The sequence below is a fragment of the Falco cherrug genome, chromosome 6 (assembly GCF_023634085.1).
Source record: "Falco cherrug isolate bFalChe1 chromosome 6, bFalChe1.pri, whole genome shotgun sequence".
NCBI classification, from domain to species: domain Eukaryota; kingdom Metazoa; phylum Chordata; class Aves; order Falconiformes; family Falconidae; genus Falco; species Falco cherrug.
The window spans coordinates 22,708,339-22,727,079 of NC_073702.1; the positions used below are offsets into that span (position 1 = coordinate 22,708,339).

General features: G+C 39.4%; 1 long non-coding RNA gene across 1 annotated transcript in view; it reads right to left on the reverse strand.

Annotated features, from left to right (window-relative positions):
* Positions 1 to 18,219, reverse strand: part of LOC129736397 (uncharacterized) — a 181,912-nt gene extending 163,693 nt beyond the window's left edge. Inside the window, exon 1 of the long non-coding RNA XR_008732922.1 lies at positions 18,069 to 18,219. This is a non-coding gene — a long non-coding RNA (uncharacterized LOC129736397). The remainder of the gene's footprint in view (positions 1 to 18,068) is intronic.
* Between the last annotated feature and the right edge of the window lie 522 nt (positions 18,220 to 18,741).

Genomic DNA, 18,741 nt, shown 5'->3' on the forward strand with positions numbered 1-18,741 from the left:
TCTGTGCATGTATATGTGAGTGTATGAGACAAAAGTACCAAACCTATTGATTAATTTCTAATTAAAAGAGAAGGGAGTGAAGCACTGGGAGAATTCTGAAGCAACCTTGTATTGTGATATGCAGAAGAATGCAAGCTGCAGTTCATTGGTGTCTCCATAGAAACAAGACATATTGGAGGGTGTAAGACATTGTCAGAGGACTAAAAAATTTCTGCTTCAGCAGAAAACAGAAAAGCACCTGAGGGATTTTTTTTTAAGCAGGAAAACAAAATTAATTATTCATTTCCCCTATAGGAAGCATCCGTTTTTCAGATGAGTTACTTAACATATATCAGGATTAACTTATGGACTGGCTAATCCTATGATTTTCTAATTCATAAAATCTGAAGAAAATGCATGGTTACACTTCTAAGTATAATGCCAAAAAGGAATAGAAGTAGCTCTCAATGAATAATTGAAAGCCCTAGTCAATGTGCTGTTAATTCTTGGTACCATTTTCACACTTGCTTTAGACACAGTGCTTATGTATTCATATGAATATTGGCCCATATGCAGAACCCTGTCTTGGCCTGTGCACAAGGCATCCCCAGGAGAATTAAAACCCGGGGGGAGATGTTGCTTCAGTAAGGGACTACAGTTTAAACCTGCTCAGCATCCCTTCTACTTCAAATGAACAGAGACTTACAGGGTACAGCTGCAGTGACTATTTTTAAGAAGCTGAACCCACACACAGGATGGATTAAAAAAAGACTCCTCTCCTCATGCCAGACCTGAAGCTACAGGCAAAGAGTTTTTTCATATGTGACCAAAAGACCTGTGCCAGTTGGTAGCTTCACAAGCTGGGTTGCTGTTGCCTGACTTTCTGCCCAGACCTGGCTACTGCAGCCTGAGGGACAGTCTGCCAGCTGGACTGACCTCAGCACCCTCAGCTCCTCTCCTAAAGATACTCCTTATGTGTGGAGCTCCCCAGTACCAGAGAGAACTCTGTGTCCTCTTCTACTGAAACAAAAATGCTGGGAAAATTATCAATTAGCAGTTTCCCCATCAATTTGTTTCTGCTCCGTTTCCACAAAAGAGCAGAAAGACTGTCATGCAGCCTCCACTGCCTGGGGTACAAACAAGCATAGACATCTCTGCCTGTGCTACACAAGTGAACTAAACTTGATAACTGCTGCTAACTTTCAGCTAGAGGTCACTGCAGTTTTAGGAGCCTCTCCGAGGGCTGCATCAAGAGAATGTGTGTCAGGCACCAAAAGAGAAAAGCTCCTTCAGAAGAATCAGGCCTGTTCCTGGTAGGCATTGTATGCCATAACGCTGTGGTGATGTCTAACCCTTCCACAACAACTACCCGCTTTAAGGCTGCTTAGTCAGGAAGATAAGGATTACGGAAATGATGACAAGCATGAGGCTTCCCAGCTGCAAACAAGAATTAAGGGCTCTAGAAAGATGTATCAGTGATGGGAAGGAAAGAGAAGGTTTAATTTCAAGTGAACAGAGTTATTTTGGGGCTTCTTAGTGTGCACGTCACATGTAACTGAGTTCTGTACAGAGCACCCATGTTAGTAAAAAGATTCAGAGGACATACTGGCGACCAAGTATTATGCATCTGTTTTATCAGTTCTGATCTTCATAAACGGCATTACAGGTCTGCCAGAGGATGCAGACTGATTCTCTAGTTCTCTGAAGTCTTGCATCAGGATTCATCTGAGGACAGAGACAATCCTTTGATTAATAAAGCATGGCATCTTCCAGTCAGTTGCCAAAATTGATAGAAAACACAAAAATAGGAATAAGCATGATTATGTCTTGCTTATGTCCAGCTGTGCTTTTTAGCATTCAAAAAAAGATGGGAATTTAGAGAAGCGTGAATAGCTAAACACTCATTTGTACAACAGGTTCTCCAGTCTGTGCACCTGAGCTGAAAGCAGTGAACTTGCTTACAGTCACTTATATTTCACAGACAGGGTCACAAATACATTGCTGCCTGCATGGGGGCTCCAGAAAAACTTAAAATTGATGAGTACATATGCAAAAAACAAATATTTTAAAAGGGATGCAGAAGACGATGAGAAATAGTTAACATTGCTGATTTTTTTTCTGAGGAAAAGAAATAATAAAAAAAAAAAACCTTGGGATTTATTTTTGCTCTTATGCTGGATAATCACTAATATCATCCTATACCTTTGCTTATATGTGCCATTCTTGTCTACATCATCAGTCTTACTGATAAGGCCATTTCTCACACAAAATTTACTCAAAGAATAAGAGATACTGACAGAAGTGTGTTTTTCTAGAGGACACAATGCTAGGTTCCTCCTTTAGGGAATCTCTTAAACTCTTCTTTGTTACCTCTAAAGGAAAAAACAAATAAGCTGTGCGATCTCAAATATTCTAGCGTCATATCCTTCACTGTGATCACAACTTTATGCCTCCTGATTACTTCTAGATACTGATGTAAAATGAGGAAAGGATACCATAATTTGAAGTTCCTCTTTCCTGTACCCCTTACCCATTTTCCAAACAAGGTAATGAGAAAGGTAAATTACTAACATTTGTCACTACCTGTGCTACTTTATTAATAGAAGTCAGACCGAAGGAAAACTAAGAAATAACACTGAGAAAGAAAGAGTGTGCCACAACACCTGATACACAGTTGCTGATGTGTAACACCATGATCATATATTACTGCAATTCCAGATAAAATTAGATGGAATGGTGTTGACATATCTCAGGAGAAAATTAGCTGTAGCTTATCCAATAAAGTCTTTATTATCCATGAAGCATGCTTGACACTTACTTTTAGTAAGTATGATACTTTATAGGAGGCTATCAAAACACTTTGACTAAATGCTTTATCACAACTTAGAGGTGTGTTCTTTGATATTAGATCTGTCACATCAAAAGCACATATCCGCATTGTGCAGTGATGGAACTTCAGCATGATTTTGGCATTATAATGCACACTGAGTTCCCAGTAATGACTTAATGTGTCATGCTTACATGCATGTATGAAGATGACGTGCAAACAGGACAAACCAGAAAGGACCCTTCCATATACTCTTACTAGTTCAGCTAAGAGGCAAATCTATTCCAAGACCTGAATGGTTCTTGTATGCTTGGATACTTGTGTAGCAAGTATCAGTCATCCTAACAAGTTGTTTGGTCCCAGGACTGTATTAGGCATATTGCAGACAGATCACAGCTGAATCTTCCTAATCTCAGTTCCAGGAACAGTGAGACCAAAGATCTCTGCCAGATCTTCTGTCCCTGCAGATGCATGCAGACCCAAATTTTCCAGAAATTCAAATTATCCAGGTAGCCAATGCTGTCCGAGTCAGCACAAGATATATGAAGTTTTAGCCCAATTACTGGAGATAACACATTGGCCATGCTGGCTGTCACAGAGTTTTGTCACACGCATTTATCAGATGTGGGGAAAAAAAAACCCCATGAATAACTTTTATGAAAGACTGAAGACTACTGCAGTGTGTCCATCATTCAGGTCAGTGGTTATGGCTGTGGTGTGAGACTGGTGAATAATGGGTTTAATTTCATGCTTTGCCAAAGGCTTCTTAAGGGACATGAGGGAAGTGACAGAGCCTCTGTTTAACTCTTAAAATAAGGATAATGATCTTTCCCCACTTCAGAGCAGTGCTCAGATGGAGACTGAAACAGGTTGCTGTAGCGTGCAACAGGTTCACATCAGTTTTTTCCTATACAAATAATATATATATATACATACATGCACACATATACGTATGTACATATATTCTACATATATTCTCAACAATGGATCAGCATCAACTCACACAGTGAGTTTAGATAAACATTCTAAGTTCACGTGCTTTCCTAAAATTTGCAGGCAGTACATCTTACTTGTAAGGAGAGATGATTTTGTAAATATAAACAGCTTTACAATAGACTTCTTAAATCTGTCCAGGACAACATAGTGCAATATTCTTCCTTTAGTTATTTTACCACTTTGGCATATAACATATTGATTGTGAACATATTTAAGCGAGTGAGTTTGAGGTTTTGCATTTTGTACGTTTAATGCAAGCTGCTTTGAACAACTTTACTACTTTCCTTAATTAAAATAAAATAAAGCAGAAAAGGAACACATTCATTTTCCTGCCAGACTTGGATTTAGCCCTGAGCACTTTGAGCAAGGCACAGCGATGTGCAATATGTTGCATAGTAATTCTGCTTGAGTAAAGCTCCTAATATTAAAGAATAACCATGCATCCAAGAGACAGTCAGCCTTACACGCAGACAGATTGACACAGCATGGTGCAACATTTTTGTCCAGAATCTGGAAATGCCTGCTTGTGAAACTTTGGCAAGAGTAAGTCTGCACCATGTGCATCTCCTTGTAAGTTTAATTGCCTGTATACAAGCTATTAGTCTACCTTCAGGAGTTACTTTTCTTAATATTTTCCTCCTCCTTTTGCATCATTATGGCTAAACAAATATGATTAAGTCAAATAAACAAGAGGCAATCCACGGTAATTTCAGACTTTTGACCAAACCTGACGCCATAGCCGATCAGTAAGATTAATGAATGAATAAATAAATAAATAAATAAATGTCTGTTTGGCTCAAAAACAGTACTGCTATTCCACAAGCTGAACTGCTCAAGGCAGAAGTTCTTTTAGTGTGGACCACAGCTCTCCAAAGCTAACACGTTGATCTCCTGCCATCATTGCACCATAGTGCAGACCTCCTTCTCTTGCATTCCTCATTAATATGTCTCCTCTGCAGCAAATAATGGAGCTATGCTTGATGAAAAGGGATATATATATATATATATAAAAAATCTAGTAAAAAGTTGCACTAAGAAACAGTGGTCAATCCCACTGAAACTGCATGACAGATCTGCAGCAAAATCAGAGATTTCTTAGAAAAATTTATATGCCAATTACCCAGTTAGTAGCAATAATCAAAAAGAAAGCTATATAGAAAAATCAAGACACCTACAAAGAAAAGGCATTAACTGAAAACAGGCACAATACATTTCATGTCTCCACCCTGCATTTCAGTGCCACAGCACAACGAAACACCACAAATAGCATGGTGACGGCTTCTTTAGAAGGCATATCTATCTCCCTCCTAAAAAGGATGAGCACACCCTACTATGCCCTCTGTGATTCTATTCAGACAGTTTAACTGCATTACAAACCATACAGATTGTATGTGTTGCTTGCATGTGTTGTCTACATTAATGTCATCAGGATAGTCCCAAGATGTCCCAATCACAATTTTTCTTGGTATCTAACTTTCTTTTGGAAACATACAGTTTTCTTGGGTATTTGTTTTGGGCTTGACTTCACAGAAATCATAGTTTTAATAAGCACAATATTCATTCTCATGTATCTGTAGCCTACACAAGGCTACATGTAGATTTCTGTGGACTTACACAGGTGTAACTGCCAGCAGGAATCTGAAAAATATGCAACTGCATGTCACAGCACAAACAAACCAGCCGGCTGCAACAAGGTCTTTTACACACCCACCCACTCTACTCTCTGTTTTTTCCTCATCTCTCTTCCTTGGCTGCTCCCTCTTCCTTGGCTGCCCAACCACCTAACAGAACCAGCCACAGCTGCACCTTATCTACATCGGCCAACCCACCGCCCCTGAAGCCAGCCCACAGCTGTGTGTTATCAATACTAATTAACCCAGCTTCATTCCTCTACAACTGCATAGTTCTGCCATTGCTGTGGGACCTCTTTAAAGATGTGAATCATTTTGTTCCCTCTTTGTGCGCTTTTGCAGTACAGGAAGGAACTACGCATTACCACCAAGTTCCAGTCAAAGTGATCTGGAAGATCATCTACACTAATACATTGTGGAGCAACCCACATCTGAGGACACAGTCAAACCTCTACCCGCAAATCGGACTAGCTGCCTGCCAGCGAGGCATTTCTCCTCAATGTGGAAGACGTTCCCTGTGAGCAGCTGGGGCTGGTTCCCTCTCAAGCACTAAGGGAAGACTCTCATCCCCTCTTTGTGGGCTGATGTGAGGACACCAAGCCACACAGGCTACTCTGATGCCCCTCTGCCCTGATTTCTACCATATTGGATACTGTACAACGGCTCATGGTCTGGACCATATCAAAGATGGACAAAAAAACCCCATGGAACTTATCGCTTCTGCAAATATAATTTTCATCATATTGAAATGTTTTGGAAATAGTTGATCCGTGCTGTCAAACTTGAGGATTTTTCTCTAAAAAAACCTATAGGACAATAATATTTAAAAGAAAATTTTTATGAACTGAAACAGTGAAATTTATCAAAATACAACTGTTTTGGAATAGTTCACTAAAAACTGTGTTTCCTTACCTGGAAACTTTCTGTGACACTTTCAAAAATCAGTGGAACAAAGTCTCCAATAATAATCAGAATAAAATAGATTAGATTTTAAACAGAAGAAATTCAGGACAACTTTGAAATGTCAAATCAAGGTTTCATTCTTCATGCAGGTCTGCCCTACACTCTTTCCCTCTCATGAGAAAAAGGCAGGATGCAACTGCAGAAAAAGCTTATGTTACTGAGTTTTCTGTTTGGTTTGCCGACACATCATTACCTACACACCATCCATATTATCTAATGCTCTTTAAATTGCTGCTCCATACTGTGATAATCAGATATGTTAAGAACTTTTTATTTTAAACATGTTTAAACAAAAAGGTGCTATAATGGGCGCAGGTGCCCAGGCGCTGGCGGGGGCTGCAGGGCCCCTGTGAGGAGCGGCCGGGGCTGCCCCGGGCCGGGCACAGCTGGTTCCCACCGGTTCCCGCCGGTTCCCGCCAGCTCCAGCCACCCCCGCAGGGCACGGCCGGGCCTGTGGCCTTGTGATGTGGTGGGGCCTCAGGGAGAGCCTGTGTAAGAAAGGGGGAAAAACACTGCACAAAAGTGAGAAGTGAGGGGAAAAAGGCAAGAGGAACTGCCTGCAAGCACCAAGGTGAAAGAATAAAGAGGGTAAGGAGGTGCTCCAGGCACCAGAGCAGAGATTCCCCTGAAGCCCGTGGAGAGGACCATGGTGGAGCAGATACCTACAGCGCAGCCTGTGAAAACCCCGTGCTTATCTTTGACTTATCCTGAAGGACTGCAGCCTGTGAAAGGACCCACACAGGCAGGGGAGACGTGTGAGGAGGAAGAATATTCCGAGGGAGGCTGTTACAGAGTGACCCCAGCCCCGATTCCCCATCTCCCTGCACCACCTGGGGTGGGGTAGGCAGACGAGTCCAGTATGAAGGAGTGAAGTTCAGCCTAGGAAGCAGGAGGCCAGGGGAAGGCACTGTTTTCATCTGCCTTTGTTTCTCACTATCCAAACCTATTTTTAATTGGCAAGAAATTAAATTAACTTTCCCCAAGTTGAGTCTGTTTTGCCCATGACGGCAACTGGTAAATGAACTCGCTGTCTTTACCTCATCCCACAAGCTTCTTCACCTTATTTTCTACCCCATCCTGCTGAGGAGGGGGAGTAAGAGAGCAGCTGGGTGGGTGTCTGGCAGCTGGCCAAACTCAACCCATCACAAGCACTGAAATTAGAAATGTACACTCTTCTACAAATTCAATACAGCAGCACATCAGATATTTTCTTAATTAAGGAAAAAGCACTGCTTTAAGTCATCGATACAAAAATATATCACAACTGTAGAGGTGTCTAATTATAGCTAAGAATTACAGAAAGTGTTAACAGAGGAATGTTTGTCTTTTATAACAACAACATTCAAAAAAATTGTTAAACAGCTCTGTGGAAAATGCACTGCTCTTTGTTATTTCTGCAGACTGAAAACAGTGAAAGCCTTCCCCTGCTCAAGGTTATCTAGCAAGATTTTGATAGCAGTGTAGGGAAACACATTCCAACATTCTGCCTAGACAACTAATTTTGGCATTGGAAGAGGCATGTTTAACCCCTATAGTACATCAGTGGCAAGTGAAAGAAGAACACTACGGGCAGAGTAGGTGGGAAATGGGCCATTTTGTGCGAATGAGCAATCTAGTCCAAGCTAACACATAGGGAAATCAAATGAACTCTCCAAATTAAGCCTTAGTTACAGCGATGTAAACTTGGAATAATTTAAACTGATGCCTTAGCAATTCAAAAGATAATCTGCTTCTTATAAATGCTAAATCACTAACCTCTCCACCAAACCAGATCTCAGGTTTTACAAGTAGATTATACAAACATGTTCTTATTAATCTACATGAATCAATATTGTCCTGCTGAAAACAAGGATCTTTCAGCTCTCGATTCAGATTTATGCATACTTCTGGGGCAAAGAGCTTACTTTTTTCCTTCCTCAACAGCATATGCTACCCACATCTTATTACTGCAATACATCTATCCTGTATCATTTGTTCTTGCAATATACTAAGCTCTTTTCTTCATTTAATGTTGCCATTACCAATGCAACACCACTTTTTGTTTTATCCTTGTTTTAATAGAGATTTAAAAAAAGCTATTAAGTCTCCAGAAAAAGGCTCCAGCTGATGCAAGGCTATTATAATTCTGATTTGTCCAGATATTCATATATAAAATCTGTGAGGAAAACCAAGTGAGTTTTAGAGCATGTATTTTAAAATTTTCCATGAGCATTCTCATTAATAATTTGTCTAACCTGGTTTTGAATGCCTGAAAAACAGCTAACGTTCTCCTGGTTTCTTAGTTTACCCCCTAACTCCATGAATATGACTTTTGAGAGATGCTTTTCACAAGTCAGTTAAGGGCCAAGGCTGGAGCCTTAGGCAGCAACATGTTGAGCAGAAAGACCCACATTTATGTCTTCTATGTGGACATCAGGGTACTCTTACATACAATTTTGCCCACTAGAAAATACCCCAGTGATTTGACTATAAGGATCTATAACCTTTTGCTAGAAAGAAAATGAAAATCACACAAACATCATTTTGAAACGAGCCTATAGAATACTCAGTCCATTGTCTGAATCTATTGATTTTGTAGATTTAGGAAAGGTTTGGTAGATCCCTACTTCCCTTTACTTGGGCATATCTTTATTTTATTCCTCTCATATTCTATACAAATTCTCCGTAAAAGTGTCCTTCGTTTGAAGAGAACAGCTGCTAGCACGGTAATCACAGTGTCCCCTTCTCTATCGAAAACTGTAGCTAGTAATCCTGTTCTCAATTGTTATTCTTCTGTTCATGACACATCACAGCTGCACGAATAAGACCACTTAAATATAAGCATGAAAACATTAATTTGTTTTGTTTGGAGGAATCTCTGTTATTCAATATCCAATACTGTTTTGATCTGTTCACAGATTTCAATGTCTCTGAAAAAATTTCAAGCACGTCAGCTTTGTCTGAATTCCCCTGGAGAAGGGGCGCAGGTGCCATACGCACGTGACCAGGAGCTATGCAGTCCTCCTGCCTGCAATTCCATGGAAAGCTCATCTTTTCATAACTGACTACCCCAAATTGGATTCTGAATGGCACATTACCTGGAAATTCAAGCGCAGCCTCTCGTATTTTCAAAGTAATCCATTTGAAGACAGTTAAACTTACTTGTTACAACCATTTAACATGAGTGAAAATTCTAGAAAGCAAAAAATGTATTATGTCACCCTTGGGAGATAGGGAGAAAAATGTTCATATTGTATTCAGAAAACTGGCACCACTAAAGAAAAAAAAAAAATATAACGGCTGATCGGCTGATATCTAACTGCTAACAGAATTTGGAACTGAAATCAGTAAAATAGAAACTGTGCCATTAAATTAACATTATAGCAATACTCTTTTGAAATGCAATTTCAAATATCTGAGCTGATTTCCAGGTGTCTGTTCTACTTGTGGGTATGATGCCTCCTCTTTCATTCTCATGCCCAATGCAGTAGGGCATAAATGGCGCCTTTCAGGCTAGCTGGCTTTCTCAGTGCTTCAAAACTAAAACACAGGTACAGAATGTGTTAAAGAACTGCACCTCCATGTACTTCCTTATGATAGTCTTAAACCAAATCTCACCAGTGTCAATATCTTCCATATCTTTTCAACTCCAAAACCTTGATTTTTGGAAGCTAATGCAAATCTGCATTCTTTATTAGGTCTTTAAGTCTGTGCTTGCTTTACTACTGCTATAATTTTAGATTTTAAATTAAAGAATTTGAAAATGTGCTCAAAGAAGAGATTTGAAAGTGAGTGCATTAGTGGTCAGGTTTCCTAGGTGCCTTCACTAATTTTTGCATGCAGAGTCTCTTTCACTGGACTTCTTCAGAGTCGCAGCAAACTGACAGAAGAGAAACAATGGAAGCATCTGCCCTTCTGTGAAGATAATTTCCCCTTCCTCAGCATAGACAGAAACATTTGCGGACACCATGATGAGATATATTTCTATTGATTTGTGTTGGTAGTTCTTACCAAATATCAAGTGGGCAACCTCTGCACTTTTACCTCAAAGACGACAGCCTTCTGCTAGCCGGTGAAGTATTATCATCCATACTTTACAGAGGAATGACTTGTAAAGAAACTGCGTGGCCTTTCAACAACCAAAAATGTTTTCAGCACGGTCACATTTCCACCCTCCACCACAGTGCCTGACAAACTCATCCTGCTCCTTTTTTATCAGATATCCCAGATTTTTTTTCCCAAATATCTGAGTAATTTATCATTCTATTACCTGCTGCTAGTGGCAGGAGCATGTAAGTGAAATAAAAATACCTGAATCAGAGGGATTAATCTGTTAAAAAGCTAGTATGACTCTTCTGTTGCTTTTCTGAAAAATCATTTATTGGTCCCACAGGGGCCTGGCTTGCAGAAATCAGAATAAGCAGTGTCATTGCATGAAACAGTGAAGACTGAAGTGTTTATGAACTGGTTAAATTGCAGCTCTGCAGGAGAGTTTGGGGGAGGCTGCTAATTATTCATGTATAAATTTAGAGTGGAAATTTTAAATTTACTTATCAACAGTCTTATTCATTTCTGAATCCCATCAACTATACAATGATTATTTGTCCAAAATCCACCTTTTACTTGTTTGGTTATTTAAAATATAATCTGAAAAGGCTTATCTGAGAATTGTGTACCCACATTTAAAAGCTAGGAACAGAGATCAAGTCCATCGCTAGAGCTCCAGTGTCCGGCTTGGGCACTGATTGCACTGCGTGTGTGGCCACGGGGCAGGGCAATGAGCTGAGTGAGGGAAGGCACCTAGTGTTTTTAGCATCCTCCCTGGGTTTTGTGGCCTGTGCGATCTGGCAGTATCTTGGAGGAGGCACACACTGCTCTTTCTGCCTCTCTAACTGAAAGTGAGTGAGTGTGTGCATGCACGTAAGCAAATGACTGCCTCTGCTCACGCGTAACAGCATGCCTGTATGAGACCAGGTACAGGAGACATGAGATCCTAGAACAAGAGAAATCAAAAGTGAATCTCAGGATTACATTATAATAAATATGTATCTCTTTTTGCTTACTGAAGCATGGTGTATCCATAAACCCCCATGTTCAGATCAGACAGAGTGGTTTAACACAAAGCAGTTAGTGTCCAGACAGCTTTGTCCTATCTGGGAATCACGAGAATGATAAGAAGCAGGCACTCACTGCGCAACAGGCACAGGAGGGATCCATTGAAGTAGTACTACAACTAGCTTCAAGGGGCAACAAACACAAAAGGCTGAGATGATGTGTACAGTCCCGGGAAAGGGAGTTCCCCATGTTAGAAACCATTTCCTTCTTCCACAGGTCCTTACCCCAGAGCCCACTAAGAGCAAGGGGAAGCTCATACTCATTTTCATCCAGAGTGCACCTAAACTGTTACTGCTACTGCTTTCTTTATAAGGCAATGATGCATTATAAGACACAATGCTCATATTAACATGAATGTAGTAAGAACCACAAAGCTCCATGAAGGTCTGAACTGCACCAAAATCTATAGGATTTTAGAGCATGGCCATGGAACTGCCTTCCCATGGAGCCCGCGCAAGAAACCTAAAGAACACCCAGAAGACTGCACAATGCTACTACATACTATTGCTGACAAGTGTCCTATGTCATCCAACTTCTCTACCACACGTTTAATTAAAAAAAAATATATATTTACCTAAGTCCCCAATTTGAATTTTATCTGGTTCATCACCCTGCTATCCCATTTTGATAGCTGCAGTGTGAATACTAAGGACTAATACTAAGGGGTTCATCTTTGTTTCCTGCTATAAAAACAAGGTCTTGCTCAGACAGTGCTTAGTTCCATGGAGTCCTCATCCTTCATCTGCTTTATAGATGCAGATTTTATATAGATTCTATTTTCTATAGAATAGAAATTATACTGATAACCAAAGCCACCCTGTTCTGCAGTAATATTGAAGAGAAATACTGTATCAAAATTGTTTGCAAAAACCTTGCAGATACTTATCTCCTCACAAGAGTTCATTAATTGTTATGAATTCAATCTATTTTAGGAATCCAACATTTAGATCAGGTAAACTTATCAAGCTTGTTAATTTTTCTTTGGATGTAGATCTGATTTAAGAGGCTCTTACTGGAAGTTAGTCTTACTCCTAGTTCCAGATCTTTTCCTATATCAACGTCAAAAGCCCCAAGTTGTGCTAATCAAAAAGTTATCTGGTGTGCTTTAAAATGGAACTGTGAAATGGTACATTCAAAGCAAATGGAACTATGCATGCACACAAAAAAAGGAAAGAATTTTAAAAAGGCCTGTTTGGCTTGTCTCTGTGTGTTTTTGAAAAAGCCAGTCTTGTCAAAGCTGTGGTTTGGAGTGCAGCCACAGAAAGAGCCAAGTCAGCACAACTGGGCACTCTTCTGGCAGGGAGTGGGAAGGAACAAGTGTCTGTGGGCAACACATGGACCTCTTCAGATCGATCTGCTAAAGGGATAATGAAATGGTGCCACAACTGCAGTTAAAATGTGGCGAAAATAAATGTTAGATGGCAGTTCAGAGCAACAGCATAAATTAATTGTTTAATTGTAAGGTAATATTTAAGCTTTTACTAAATCTAAGAAAATGTATAGAGACTACATATCTATGAGAAAAATACCATTGACTCAATATAATCAATAAAATTGAGAGTCCCTATGAGATTCAGCTATTTAGCCTGCCAATCTTCATGACATTACTGTATAATTCCTGTTGGTTTAAGATGTTTTCTCCTTTCAGTTGCTACTATGCCTGCACAAATGGGAAGAAGCCAAATTACTGCACTGAGGAAACAATGAGGCTGAATAGATACAAAATGCTGTCAAACACACTGAATGAACAGAAAAAATATGCCTTTAATTTCATTTAGTTCTTGCCTGTTACTCCTATCAGCAGTTGGGCAGGGGGAAGGAAAATAAATCAGATGCAAGAATGACTGTCCAGATGACAATACCCCACTTAAAGAGCCATTGATAAAATTTGTAGGACTAAAAATGCATGAAGAAAACTGGGATCGAAAGATCACCTCTGGAGAACTGTACAGAACAGCACCTGAATTCTGTGCCCTCTCCTAGCCATGCAGCTGACGTGAATGGTGAGGGATGTGAGGTTTGGGGGTGTTTAACCCAGGCCTCATCTCTACAAGGAGAGAGCCAGCACAAAGAAGGGCTTTCTAAGAACAAGCACCTCCCAGAAAAAGCCCGATTCCCACAAAAACAAGAACATCTGAACCGGGCCCACTCCTCAAACCACTGCTGAGCTCACTGTCCCCTCCAGCCCCACAGCAAAATTTCTATGGGAGATGAACTGCCTCCCTCTGGGTTTCCTTGTCACTACACAGCAGAGAAGCCAGAGAGAGGGAGTTACTCTGGCTGTGTGCGGAAGCAAGGTCTGATCACCACCACCTGTCTTCCTTTTTGATCCTCTGCATTCAAACCGCAAGGCTCCACTGGGGTCCTGGCAGCACGGGCACGGTGCTACAGATCGGCACGCTGCTCCCCAGCTGCGCAGCCCGAGGAGCGCTGTATGCTGGCTCCCCTGAGCCACACGCTCAGCCGCTATGCCGTCGTCTGCGCTGTGTTACAGGAGTATTTATCTCAATGTGCCTGGCCTGGCCTTGCCCCTCCTCTCTCCCCGGGTGAAGCACACGAGGTCTGGAAGAGCCCTTCCTCTTCGCGAATTGCTGTGAGATTTCTGCCCACAGGAACCGTACCTCGATCTGACAAGTGAAAAAGCAGCCTGATATTTTCTGGCCTGTATTATTAAATGGTGGGTTGCCCTTATCATGATCCCAGTTAAGTCAGTAAGTGTTTTGCCATCATCTTCAGCAGAAGCGTGTTCAAGCCCTAGACACCGAGGATTTGATGATGGCAGGTCACCTAGAAAATGAACTGAAATTTATCAAAGATGTTGTCGCTCTTGTATCATAGATAGAGTGGTAAGAACTGGGAGGACAGACAATACATGACTGTTTCACAACACGTTACTATACAGATCACCTAAAACTTGAACCTGATGACAAAGAATGCCTTTCTCAGAAATTGCATGGAAATGCATGATCCTCAAGTGATTTTCTGCTTTGGATCTCCTTCTCATTTTCTTTTGATGGGCAATGGTCACCTTTACATCTTTGACTTTGATACTGCAAGTAATTATTGCTACCGCAAACACCGCAGTAACATTTATTAATTGCACAGTTTCTCTTAAGATGTTAGTGGTAACTATAACGCAGTTTCACTTTCCTTCGGTAAAAGAAATCTATGAACTACTACGTGGTATTCTCTATATATCACTAAATGCTCTACTGTGCGGGTTGTCTGACAGTAACAGACTTGTTACCCTATTTGTACCTTGGTAATGTACTGCTAAGAGGAATTAATAGCTTGCTAAGCAGAACCACTTTGTTCTACAGAACTGCTTCCTGTTCTGTAGAAAAGCAGTACTTCGGAACTGCTTTCTGTATGCTTTGCTGGCATTCACACTGTCCTGCATGATTTTCAGGTTTTAATATCAATTTTGCAAGCGCATCTGTCAAAGACAATTAAATTATATGACAGATATAATTCATATTGGACCAATCCATGCAAATCTTTCATTGTTGCAGGTATGAATATTTTATATTACACAAAAAGAAACTAGAAGCAATTCAATTTGATGTAGCCATGGGGTCTCCAGTCAAGGACGTGTGGTTTTGTACATATTCCAGCCCTCTGCACTGACCTTGGGCAGAATTTTTTAAGTATATATAAAAAGAAAATATATATTGCCTGTGATATTCAAAGGAAATGAAGCTGGCACTTACAGACCCTATACTAAACTCTAATCAATGAACAGAACTTCCTTTTAAAATGAGTGTAAAATCCAGCTAATTTTCCTTTACTACTCTAGAATATTTTTTTAGGAATTTATTTTTAACAGCAATTAGGAAACATGGAAATGTGGATCCCATATTCTTTCCTTTGTGTGCACACTTAACTCTTTTTATATTCACATCAGAGACATCTATCTGGTCTCATTTATACTACAATTGTGAAACTTGAATGTATAGAAGTCCAGTTATTCGTGATTTACTCCAGCTCAAATTCAAGCCTTTCTCCTCAAAAACAGAACCAAATTATTAACTATGTAAACTTATTGCAATGACGAAGCTAAACGCATAAAATTAAATATCCAAGAACAAAAATTCCAAGCATATAGATCAAAAAGTTTTCAGAAAGATATGGCTGAGATTTGTAACATATTGTCGATAATAGAATGCAACAAATAATAAGGAAAATTTATGGAGCATAACTCATATGATGTAATCTATGTTACAGAGTTGTATGACTCCTGGATACATAATTTAAAAACTTATTAGATAAAGCAGAAGTGGAATATTCTATGCTCAGTGCTATGGTCATTCCTCCTTTTCTATATTTGTTAAATTGATTTAAGAACTGTGTATACTGTTTTCAACGTAATGGATGGGATGCTTGTATTTATATGCCCTTCAGCATGCTTATTACTTCAATTATGTTGATTATCCTTCCTATTAATTTTAAATTATTTTATTATTTTTTAAAAGCTGCTGCCAGATCTACTTTCCTTATGTAAATTATAAGACAGGTGCAAAACTGGCAGAAATCTATTAATGCAATATTTTTAAAAATAAAATTCCAGAACAGTAAGTGGACTACAAAAAGCAGTGACTACACAATGATTTCTTTATGTTTATTCTCTGAAAGATGCACCCTGCAAACTGCTCAATATTTGAAATTTCATCAGCTAAGCTACATAACAGTTGTATGCCTGAATTACAGAGCATGTAATTTGGCCTCTACATTCAGTATATGCCACTTTTCTTCAGCTTTTGCTTAACATGCATAAATGAAATCTGTGGAAATGTCTTAATTTTTCTAGATCAATTTAAGAGGCATTTACACTGAAGTAGCTTCCATGAAACGTATTAGGCAGATCTATTTATGCAATTATTAAGACAAAATAACCTGTATTCTGTGGTTTTTTGCAAAAGGGAAGGGTAATGTCAGGCAGAGCGCTGCTGTTTAATATTCTCATGTGCTGAAGTACTTTCACATGCCTTCTAGCATTTTAAATAGCGTGTTTCATTCAAAAAAGGATGCCGGTAGTCACCAACTTTCCTAAACACACAGATTGGAAACACCTAGTAAATATTGTTTAACTCTTTTCATGTTTCAGCAGGTACATTTTTAAATGTACTGCACTGGACACTACATGATCATGTTGATCACTTGTTGCTAAATAAAAAGGATGTAGGCTGCCTCAAATGACAGGGAAACATGACAGATACAGATCCATGAACTAATTATGAGCAAATGCAAGAGCTGATATTGATGCATACTTGTAAAATAATCACATTGGTACTACAGAAATCAAACCTTCCAACTTCTCCACAGAAGTGAAAAAGCAACAGTAATTACAACTTGTGAATTGATGACGGCCAGCCTGTACCTTTGTTCTTATATCATACAGACCTCACTTTTTTTTTTTTCCTTTTTGGCTTTGTTCCTGCATAAACTTTTACAGAGCGAGCTATTTTGCTTGAACATCAGAAACCTATACTGGCAAATACAGATTTATTGATGTTTTTGATAGGCATATCCAAAACTAGAAGGGCTAATACTCATGGGAAAAAAAACCCAAACCTCTACTTTTGAAAAGTTTAAGACATGGGAGGGAAAAAACCCCATACATACAGAGAATACTTCCCATATCCAAACATTTCAAGACATCTGAACACTGTTCACTTGCTGAAAGTTGCCAATCCTAAAACCAGGATTGAATTAATCTTACTAAAGGAGACCCAGTAACCCAGTGATCCTCCAGACCTCTGCTTAAAGGCAGGTTTCTCTAAAAAATTCTTGTACCAAATCTTAACCCTTACTGTACAATTAATGTCAGCTCTCCAAAAGAGTGCACACTATGTGTGTGATCACAGCACTTTTTTAAAGCTCTTCAAAGGATATTTCTGTTTGACAGCATTTTTGTTAGCAACATCTCTATAATGTAAAGGCTCCTTTCACTGTGCAGCAAATATATGGGGGTTTTTGCTCTTATCTCATGTAGTGCACTTGATAAGGAGTACTACTGAATCTTCTGCACGCTGCATTACAAAGAAAACTGTCTTTTTGTAAGGCATTTTCTCTCCATGCTTTCACATAAAATAAAGGCTCTTGTAACTGGATGTATCTGACTGTATTAATACTCAAATGAAAACTGAAACCTTTCTACTTTATCTGAAGTATAAATCCCCAAAACGATCCTTGCTTTTCCAATTGTGTTCTCTGTAATAAAGGTTAATATTGAACTGAACTTATCGTATTCTAGCATCACATGTTAAGTTCCAAATCTGTGTGTGTGATCTATTTTCTTTTTTACTGTTGAAATTAAAGAATAGGAAAAAATGTTGGCAATATTATTAAAAATAACAGAGTAAAAGCCTTTTACTTAAAAACAGTTCAAACCTATTGCTTTCATGAGGAGGAAAAAAACCCCATGGTGCAAAGTACCGGGGGGAGGGAAGGGAAAAGCATCTGTTGAAAATTAACTACTTCAACGTTAATTAATACACAGTTTTCTACCTGATGAGATGGTGTTGTAGAAAGTATAAATTGAAGGCACAAGAGTAAGAAATGAGTCATCTTTGACTTACCGTTTCAAAGACTATTGCTGTATTGCAGTCAGCATCCAAACACAGAGCATGAAGCTTCTCACAAATCAGAAAAAATATTCGATCATTGAACAAATCAAATTCATTGTAAAAATAAAGGCCAGAGATTAGAGTATGTATCCAAGGGTCTGGTTAGTCACAGCTTTGACTAGCCTGCTACAGAGCTCTGCAAAACAAGTATACTGCAGCAGTGTGGCAAGCATAGGATTGCAATGCATGTCCCATATATTCAAGCATAATAGAAAACATGGTCTGGAGCTTATTCCATGTGGAAGTGGGGTTTGTTTCATGCAGGCAGAAAAAAGAGGGGTTTTTTTTCCCACATAATAGAATTAGAAATGAAGATTTTTCTTGATTATTGTACACAGTAATTCCCCAGGATATCAATTACATAAAGCAGGTGCCTCTGTCTCCTGTTTCCCAGATAAATGCCTGTAATGTCATTTCACAAATGATCCTATTTAGACAGGAGCCACCTATTGTGATGATATCATTTGCTCTAGTATCCATAAATGGGCAACTTCCTACCGAGCGTCATGACCACTGACGACACAAATTTTTATAATATTGAGTGGGCAGGGTGGTTGATGGGGTCCCATCAATCTACAGCAGCTTCTGCTGATGTGATATCATGAATCCTGCATAATCATCTAAA